We start from the raw sequence: 10402 nt of genomic DNA, 5'->3' as shown, positions 1-10402 counted from the left end.
CTGGCTCGCTCTCTTATCTGCCTCGCTCTCTCTCACATCTGGCTTGCTCAATTACTCTCTTATTTGTTTCGCTCTCACATCTGGCTCGCTCGCTTTCTCTCATATCTGGCTCGCTCACTTGCTCTCTTGTCTGGCTCGCTCTCTTATCTGGCTTGCTCGCTAACATATCTGGCTCGCTCGCTGCTCTCTTGTCTGGCTCGCTTTCTTATCTTGCTCGCTCGCATATCTGGCTCGCTCGCTCTCACATCTGGTTGGCTCGCTTGCTCTCATATCTGGCTCAATCGCTTGCTCTCTTGTCTGGCTTGCTTTCTTATCTGGCTCGCTCTAATATCTGGCTTGCTCGCTTGCTCTCATATCTGGCTCGCTCGCTTGCTCTCTTGTCTGTCTCGCTCTCTTTCATGGCTCGCTCGCATATTTGGCTCGCTCGCTCTCATATCTGGCTCGCTCACTTGCTCTCTTGTCTGGCTCGCTCTCTTATCTGGCTCGCTCGCTCTCATATCTGGCTCGCTCGCTTGCTCTCATGTCTGGCTCGCTCGCTCTCATATCTGGCTCGCTCACTTGCTCTCAAGTCTGGCTCACTCGCTCTCATATCTGGCTCGCTCGCTTGCTCTCTTGTCTGGCTCGCTCTCTTATATGGCTCGCTCGCATATCTGGCTCGCTCGCTCTCCTATCTGGCTCGCTCGCTTGCACTCTTGTCTGGCTCCCTCTCTTATCTGGCTCGCTTGCTCTCATATCTGGCTCGCTCGCTTGCTCTCTTGTCTGGCTCGCTCGCTCTCATATCTGTCTGGCTCGCTTGCTTTCTTGTCTGGTTCGCTCTCTTATCTGGCACGCTCTCATATCTGGCTTGCTCGCTTGCTCTCATATCTGGCTCGCTCGCTTGCTTAATTGTCTGGCTCGCTCTCTTATCTGCCTCGATCTCTCTCACATCTGGCTTGCTCAATTACTCTCTTATCTGTTTCGCTCTCACATCTGGCTCGCTCGCTTTCTCTCATATCTGGCTCGCTCACTTGCTCTCTTGTCTGGCTCGCTCTCTTATCTGGCTTGCTCGCTAACATATCTGGCTCGCTCGCTGCTCTCTTGTCTGGCTCGCTCTCTTATCTGGCTCGCTCGCTCTCACATCTGGTTGGCTCGCTTGCTCTCATATCTGGCTCGATCGCTTGCTCTCTTGTCTGGCTTGCTTTCTTATCTGGCTCGCTCTAATATCTGGCTTGCTCGCTTGCTCTCATATCTGGCTCGCTCGCTTGCTCTCTTGTCTGTCTCGCTCTCTTTCATGGCTCGCTCGCATATTTGGCTCGCTCACTCTCATATCTGGCTCGCTCACTTGCTCTCTTGTCTGGCTCGCTCTCTTATCTGGCTCGCTCGCTCTCATATCTGGCTCGCTCACTTGCTCTCAAGTCTGGCTCACTCGCTCTCATATCTGGCTCGCTCGCTTGCTCTCTTGTCTGGCTCGCTCTCTTATATGGCTCGCTCGCATATCTGGCTCGCTCGCTCTCACATCTGGCTCGCTCGCTTGCACTCTTGTCTGGCTCCCTCTCTTATCTGGCTCGCTTGCTCTCATATCTGGCTCGCTCGCTTGCTCTCTTGTCTGGCTCGCTCGCTCTCATATATGTCTGGCTCGCTTGCTTTCTTGTCTGGTTCGCTCTCTTATCTGGCACGCTCTCATATCTGGCTTGCTCGCTTGCTCTCATATCTGGCTCGCTCGCTTGCTCTCATATCTGGCTCGCTCGCTTGCTCTCTTGTCTGGCTCGCTCTCTTATCTGGTTCACTCGCATATCTGGCTCGCTCGCTCTCAAATCTGGCTCGCTCGCTTGCTCTCATATCTGGCTAGCTCGCTTGCTCTCTTGTCTGGTTCGCTCTCTTATCTGGCTCGCTCGCTCGCATATCTGGCTCGCTCGCTTGCTCTCATATCTGGCTCGCTCTCTCTCTTGTCTGGCTCGCTCTCTTATCTGGCTTGCTCGCATATCTGGCTCGCTCGCTCCCACATCTGGCTCGCTCGCTTGTCCTCTTATCTGGCTCGCTCTCTTATCTGGCTCTTTCGCTCGCATATCTGGCTCGCTCGCTTGCTCTCATGTCTGGCTCGCTCGTTCTCATATCTGGCTCGCTGGCTTACTCTCATTCCTTGCTTGATCGCTCTCATATCTGGCTCGCTCGCTTGCTCTCTTGTCTGGCTCGCTCTCTTATCTGGCCCGCTCGTATATCTGGCTTGCTCGCTTGCTCTTATATCTGGCTCTCTTGCTCTCTTGTCTGTCTCGCTCTCTTATATGGCTCGCTCGCATATCTGGCTCGCTCGCTCTCACATCTGGCTCGTTCGCTTGCTCTCATATCTGGCTCGCATGCTCGCTCTCCTGTCTGGCTCGCTCTCTTATCTGGCTCGCTCGCTCTCATATCTGGCTCGCTCGCTCGCTCTCCTGTCTGGCTCGCTCTCTTATCTGGCTCGCTCGCTCGCATATCTGGCTCGCTCTCTTATCTGGCTCGCTCGCATATCTGGCTCGCTCGCTCACATCTGGCTCGCTCGCTTGGTCTCAAATCAGGCTCGCTCGCTTGCTCTCTTGTCTGGCTCGATCTCTTATCTGGCTCGCTCGCATATCTGGCTCGCTCGCTTACATCTGGCTCGCTCGCTTGCTCTCATATCTGGCTCGCTCGCTTGCTCTCTTGTCTGGCTCGCTCTCTTATCTGACTCGTTCGCATATCTGGCTCGCTCGCTCTCATATCTGGCTCGCTCGCTTGCTCTCATGTCTGGCTCGCTCTCTTATATGGCCCGCTCGCATATCTGGCTCGCTCGCTTGCTCTCATGTCTGGCTCGCTCGCTTGCGCTCTTCTCTGGCTCGCTCTCTTATCTGGCCTGTTCGTTCGAAAATCTGGCTCGCTCACTCGCAAATCTGGCTAGCTCGCTCTCATATCTGGCTCGCTCGCTCACATATCTGGCTCGCTCGCTTGCTCTCATGTGTGGTTTTGCTCGCTGTCATATCTGTCTCGCTCGCTTGCTCTCTTGTCTGGTTCGCTTTCTTATCTGGCACGCTCTCATATCTGGCTCACTCGCTTGCTCTCATATCTGGCTAGCTCGCTTGCGCTCATATCTGGCTCGCTCTCTTGCTCTCTTGTCTGGCTCGCTCGCTTGCTCGCTTGTCTGGCTCGCTCTCTTGCTCTCATATCTGGTTTGCTCGCTTGCTGAAATATCTGGCTCGCTCGCTTGCTCTCTTGTCTGGCTCGCTCTCTTATCTGGCTCGCTTGCTAGCATATCTGGCTCGCTCGCTTGCTCTCTTGTCTGGCTTGCTCTCTTATTTGGCTCACTCGCATATCTGGCTCGCTCGCTCTCACATCTGGCTCGCTCGCTTGCTCTCATATCTGGCTCGCTCGCTTGCTCCCTTTTCTGGCTCACTCTCTTATCTGGCTCGCTCGCATATCTGGCTCGCTCGCTCTCACATCTGGCTCGCTCGCGTGCTCTCATATCTGGCTCGCTCGCTTGCTCTCTTGTCTGGCTCGCTCTCTTATCTGTCTCGCTCTCACATCTGGCTCGCTCGCTTGCTCTCATATCTGGCTCGCTCGCATGCTCTCTTGTCTGGCTCGCTCTCTTATCTGGCTTGTTCTCTCTCATATCTTGCTCGCTCGCTTGCTCTCATGTCTGGCTCGCTCACTCTCATATCTGTCTAGCTCGCTTGCTCTCTTGTCTGGCTCACTCTTTTATCTGGCTTGCTCTGACATCTGGCTCGCTCGCTTGCTCTCTTGTCTGGCTCGCTCTCTTATCTGGCTCGCTCACTCTCATATCTGGCTTGCTCGCTTGCTCTCATGTATTGCTCGCTCGCTCTCATGTATTGCTCGCTCACTTGCTCTCATGTCTGGCTCACTCGCTCTCATATCTGGCTCGCTCGCTTACTCTCTTGTCTGGCTCTCTCACTTAAATGGCTCGCTCGCTCATCTGGCTAGCTCGCTCTCATATGTGGCTCGCTCACTCTGATATCTCGCTCGCTCGCTTTCTCTCTTGTCTGGTTCGCTCTCTTATCTGGCTCGCTCTCATATCTGGCTTGCTCGCTTGCTCTCATATCTGGCTCGCTCGCTTGCTCTCATATGTGTCTCGCTCGCTTGCTCTCTTGTCTGGCTCGCTCGCTTGCTCTCTTGTCTGGCTCGCTCTCTTATCTGGCTCGCTCTCACATCTGGCTCGCTCGCTTGCTCTCTTGTCTGGCTCGCTCTCTTATCTGGCTCGCTCGCTCTCATATCTGGCTCGCTCGATTGCTCTCATGTCTGGCTCGCTCGCTCTCATATCTGGCTCGCTCGCTTGCTCTCTTGTCTGGCTCGCTCTCTTATATGGCTCGCTCGCATATCTGGCTCGCTCGCTCTCACATCTGGCTCGCTCGCTTGCTCTCTTGTCTGGCTCCCTCTCTTATCTGGCAAGCTTGCTCTCATATCTGGCTTGCTCGCATATCTGGCTCGCTCACTCTCACCTCTGGCTCGCTCGCTTGCTCTCATATCTGGCTCGCTCGCTTGCTCTCTTGTCTGGCTCGCTCTCTTATCTGGCTCGCTCGCTCTCATATCTGGCTCGCTCGCTTGCTCTCATGTCTGGCTCGCTCGCTCTCATATCTGGCTCGCTCGCTTGCTCTCTTGTCTGGCTCGCTCTCTTATATGGCTCGCTCGCATATCTGGCTCGCTCGCTTTCACATCTGGCTCGCTCGCTTGCTCTCTTGTCTGGCTCCCTCTCTTATCTGGCAAGCTTGCTTTCATATCTGGCTTGCTAGCTTGCTCTCTTGTCTGGCTCGCTCTCTTATTTGGCTCGCTCGCAAATCTGTCTCGCTCGCTCTCACATCTGGCTCGCTCGCTTGCTCTCATATCTGGCTCGCTCGCTTGCTCTCTTGTTTGGCTGGCTCTCTTATCTGGCTCGCTCTCATATCTGGCTCGCTCGCTTGCTCTCATATCTGACTCGCTCGCTTGCTCTCTTTTATGGCTCGCTCGCATATCTGTCTCGCTCGCTCTCACATCTGGCTCGCTCGCTTGCTCTCTTGTCTGGCTCGCTCTCTTATCTGGCTCGCTCGCTCGCATATCTGGTTCGCTCGCTCTCACATCTGGCTTGCTCGCTTGCTCTCTTGTCTGGCTCGCTCTCTTATCTGGCTCGCTCGCTCTCATATCTGGCTCGCTCGCTCTCATGTCTTGCTCGCTCGCTCTCATATCTGGCTCGCTCACTTACTCTCATGCCTGGCTCGCTCGCTCTCATATCTGGCTCGCTCGCTTGCTCTCATGTCTGGCTTGCTCGCTCTCATCTCTGGTTCGCTCGCTTGCTCTCATGTCTGGCTCACTCGCTCTCATATCTGGCTCGCTCACTTGCTCTCTTGTCTGGCTCGCTCTCTTATTTGTTACGCTCTCATATCTGTCTGGCTCGCTTGCTCTCTTGTCTGGCTTGCTCGCTCTCATATCTGTCTGGCTCGCTTGCTCTCTTGCCTGGCTCGCTCGCTCTCATATCTGGCTCGCTCGCTTGCTCTCATGTCTGGCTTGCTCGCTCTCATCTCTGGTTCGCTCGCTTGCTCTCATGTCTGGCTCACTCGCTCTCATATCTGGCTCGCTCACTTGCTCTCTTGTCTGGTTCGCTCTCTTATTTGTTACGCTCTCATATCTGTCTGGCTCGCTTGCTCTCTTGTCTGGCTTGCTCGCTCTCATATCTGTCTGGCTCGCTTGCTCTCTTGTCTGGTTTGCTCTCTTATCTGGCACGCTCTCATATCTGGCTCGCTCGCTTGCTCTCATATCTGTCTCGCTCACTTGCTCTCATATCTGGCTCGCTCGCTTGCTCTCTTGTGTGGCTCACTCTCTTATCTGGCTCGCTCGCATATCTGGCTCGCTCGCATATCTAGCTCCCTCGCTCTCAAATCTGGTTTGCTCGCTTGTTCTCATATCTGGCTAGCTCGTTTGCTCTCTTGTCTGGCTCATTCTCTTATCTGGCTCGCTCGCATATCTGGCTAGCTCGCTCTCATATCTGGCTCGCTCGCTTGCTCTCATATCTGACTCGCTCCCTTGCTCTCATTTCTGGCTTGCTCGCTTGCTCTCTTGTCTGGCTCGCTCTCTTATCTTGCTCGCTCGCATATCTGGCTCGCTCGCTCTCAAATCTGGCTTGCTCGCTTGCTCTCATATCTGGCTAGCTCGCTCGCTCGCTCGCTCTCTTATCTGGCTCGCTCTCATATCTGGCTGGCTCGCTTGCTCTCATATCTGGCTAGCTCGCTTGCTCTCTTGTCTTGCTCGCTCTCAAATCTGGCTAGCTCGCTTGCTCTCTTGTCTGGCTCGCTCTCTTATCTGGCTCGCTCGCATATCTGGCTCGCTCGCTCTCAAATCTGGCTCGCTCGCTTGCTTTCATATCTGGCTCGCTCGCTTGCTCTCATATCTGGCTAGCTCGCTTGCTCTCTTGTCTTGCTCGCTCTCTTATCTGGCTCACTCTCATATCTGGCTGGCTCGCTTGCTCTCATATCTGGCTGGCTCGCTTGCTCTCATATCTGGCTCGATCGCTCTCATGTCTGGCTCGCTCTCATATCTGGATCACTCGCTTGCTCTCATATCTGGCTCGCTCGCTTGCTTAATTGTCTGGCTCGCTCTCTTATCTGCCTCACTCTCTCTCACATCTGGCTTGCTCGCTTGCTCTCATATCTGGCTCGCTCGCTGCTCTCTTGTCTGGCTCGTTCTCTTATCTGGCTCGCTCGCATATCTTGCTTGCTCGCTCTCACATCTGGCTCGCTCGCTCGCAAATCTGGCTAGCTCGCTCTCATTTCTGGCTCGCTCGCTCACATATCTGGCTCGCTCGCTCTCTCTCATGTGTGGTTTTGCTCGCTGTCATATCTGTCTCGCTCGCTTGCTCTCTTGTCTGGTTCGCTTTCTTATCTGGCACGCTCTCATATCTGGCTCACTCGCTTGCTCTCATATCTGGCTAGCTCGCTTGCGCTCATATATGGCTCGCTCTCTTGCTCTCTTGTCTGGCTCGCTCGCTTGCTCGCTTGTCTGGCTCGCTCTCTTGCTCTCATATCTGGCTTGCTCGCTTGCTGAAATATCTGGCTCGCTCGCTTGCTCTCTTGTCTGGCTCGCTCTCTTATCTGGCTCGCTTGCTAGCATATCTGGCTCGCTCGCTTGCTCTCTTGTCTGGCTCGCTCTCTTATTTGGCTCACTCGCATATCTGGCTCGCTCGCTCTCACATCTGGCTCGCTCGCTTTCTCTAATATCTGGCTCGCTCGCTTGCTCTCTTTTCTGGCTCACTCTCTTATCTGGCTCGCTTGCATATCTGGCTCGCTCGCTCTCACATCTGGCTCGCTCGCGTGCTCTCATATCTGGCTCGCTCGCTTGCTCTCTTGTCTGGCTCGCTCTCTTATCTGTCTCGCTCTCACATCTGGCTCGCTCGCTTGCTCTCATATCTGGCTCGCTCGCATGCTCTCTTGTCTGGCTCGCTCTCTTATCTGGCTTGTTCTCTCTCATATCTTGCTCGCTCGCTTGCTCTCATGTCTGGCTCGCTCACTCTCATATCTGTCTAGCTCGCTTGCTCTCTTGTCTGGCTCGCTCTTTTATCTGGCTTGCTCTGACATCTGGCTCGCTCGCTTGCTCTCTTGTCTGGCTCGCTCTCTTATCTGGCTCGCTCACTCTCATATCTGGCTTGCTCGCTTGCTCTCATGTATTGCTCGCTCGCTCTCATGTATTGCTCGCTCACTTGCTCTCATGTCTGGCTCACTCGCTCTCATATCTGGCTCGCTCGCTTACTCTCTTGTCTGGCTCTCTCACTTAAATGGCTCGCTCGCTCATCTGGCTAGCTCGCTCTCATATGTGGCTCGCTCACTCTGATATCTCGCTCGCTCGCTTTCTCTCTTGTCTGGTTCGCTCTCTTATCTGGCTCGCTCTCATATCTGGCTTGCTCGCTTGCTCTCATATCTGGCTCGCTCGCTTGCTCTCATATGTGTCTCGCTCGCTTGCTCTCTTGTCTGGCTCGCTCGCTTGCTCTCTTGTCTGGCTCGCTCTCTTATCTGGCTCGCTCTCACATCTGGCTCGCTCGCTTGCTCTCTTGTCTGGCTCGCTCTCTTATCTGGCTCGCTCGCTCTCATATCTGGCTCGCTCGCTTGCTCTCATGTCTGGCTCGCTCGCTCTCATATCTGGCTCGCTCGCTTGCTCTCTTGTCTTGCTCGCTCTCTTATATGGCTCGCTCGCATATCTGGCTCGCTCGCTCTCACATCTGGCTCGCTCGCTTGCTCTCTTGTCTGGCTCCCTCTCTTATCTGGCAAGCTTGCTCTCATATCTGGCTTGCTCGCATATCTGGCTCGCTCACTCTCACCTCTGGCTCGCTCGCTTGCTCTCATATCTGGCTCGCTCGCTTGCTCTCTTGTCTGGCTCGCTCTCTTATCTGGCTCGCTCGCTCTCATATCTGGCTCGCTCGCTTGCTCTCATGTCTGGCTCGCTCGCTCTCATATCTGGCTCGCTCGCTTGCTCTCTTGTCTGGCTCGCTCTCTTATATGGCTCGCTCGCATATCTGGCTCGCTCGCTCTCACATCTGGCTCGCTCGCTTGCTCTCTTGTCTGGCTCCCTCTCTTATCTGGCAAGCTTGCTCTCATATCTGGCTTGCTAGCTTGCTCTCTTGTCTGGCTCGCTCTCTTATTTGGCTCGCTCGCAAATCTGGCTCGCTCGCTCTCACATCTGGCTCGCTCGCTTGCTCTCATATCTGGCTCGCTCGCTTGCTCTCTTGTTTGGCTGGCTCTCTTATCTGGCTCGCTCTCATATCTGGCTCGCTCGCTTGCTCTCATATCTGGCTCGCTCGCTTGCTCTCTTTTATGGCTCGCTCGCATATCTGTCTCGCTCGCTCTCACATCTGGCTCGCTCGCTTGCTCTCTTGTCTGGCTCGCTCTCTTATCTGGCTCGCTCGCTCGCATATCTGGTTCGCTCGCTCTCACATCTGGCTTGCTCGCTTGCTCTCTTGTCTGGCTCGCTCTCTTATCTGGCTCGCTCGCTCTCATATCTGGCTCGCTCGCTCTCATGTCTTGCTCGCTCGCTCTCATATCTGGCTCGCTCACTTACTCTCATGCCTGGCTCGCTTGCTCTCATATCTGGCTCGCTCGCTTGCTCTCATGTCTGGCTTGCTCGCTCTCATCTCTGGTTCGCTCGCTTGCTCTCATGTCTGGCTCACTCGCTCTCATATCTGGCTCGCTCACTTGCTCTCTTGTCTGGCTCGCTCTCTTATTTGTTACGCTCTCATATCTGTCTGGCTCGCTTGCTCTCTTGTCTGGCTTGCTCGCTCTCATATCTGTCTGGCTCGCTTGCTCTCTTGCCTGGCTCGCTCGCTCTCATATCTGTTTCGCTCGCTTGCTCTCATGTCTGGCTTGCTCGCTCTCATCTCTGGTTCGCTCGCTTGCTCTCATGTCTGACTCACTCGCTCTCATATCTGGCTCGCTCACTTGCTCTCTTGTCTGGCTCGCTCTCTTATTTGTTACGCTCTCATATCTGTCTGGCTCGCTTGCTCTCTTGTCTGGCTTGCTCGCTCTCATATCTGTCTGGCTCGCTTGCTCTCTTGTCTGGTTTGCTCTCTTATCTGGCACGCTCTCATATCTGGCTCGCTCGCTTGCTCTCATATCTGTATCGCTCACTTGCTCTCATATCTGGCTCGCTCGCTTGCTCTCTTGTGTGGCTCACTCTCTTATCTGGCTCGCTCGCATATCTGGCTCGCTCGCATATCTAGCTCCCTCGCTCTCAAATCTGGTTTGCTCGCTTGTTCTCATATCTGGCTAGCTCGTTTGTTCTCTTGTCTGGCTCATTCTCTTATCTGGCTCGCTCGCATATCTGGCTAGCTCGCTCTCATATCTGGCTCGCTCGCTTGCTCTCATATCTGACTCGCTCCCTTGCTCTCATTTCTGGCTTGCTCGCTTGCTCTCTTGTCTGGCTCGCTCTCTTATCTTGCTCGCTCGCATATCTGGCTCGCTCGCTCTCAAATCTGGCTTGCTCGCTTGCTCTCATATCTGGCTAGCTCGCTCGCTCGCTCGCTCTCTTATCTGGCTCGCTCTCATATCTGGCTGGCTCGCTTGCTCTCATATCTGGCTAGCTCGCTTGCTCTCTTGTCTTGCTCGCTCTCAAATCTGGCTAGCTCGCTTGCTCTCTTGTCTGGCTCGCTCTCTTATCTGGCTCGCTCGCATATCTGGCTCGCTCGCTCTCAAATCTGGCTCGCTCGCTTGCTTTCATATCTGGCTCGCTCGCTTGCTCTCATATCTGGCTAGCTCGCTTGCTCTCTTGTCTTGCTCGCTCTCTTATCTGGCTCACTCTCATATCTGGCTGGCTCGCTTGCTCTCATATCTGGCTGGCTCGCTTGCTCTCATATCTGGCTCGATCGCTCTCATGTCTGGCTCGCTCTCATATCTGGATCACTCGCTTGCTCTCATATCTGGCTCGCTCGCTTGCTTAATTGTCTGGCTCG

Source organism: Hyla sarda, unplaced genomic scaffold (genome assembly GCF_029499605.1).
Source record: "Hyla sarda isolate aHylSar1 unplaced genomic scaffold, aHylSar1.hap1 scaffold_140, whole genome shotgun sequence".
Taxonomy (NCBI): domain Eukaryota; kingdom Metazoa; phylum Chordata; class Amphibia; order Anura; family Hylidae; genus Hyla; species Hyla sarda.
Note: the sequence above shows the minus strand (reverse complement) of the source record.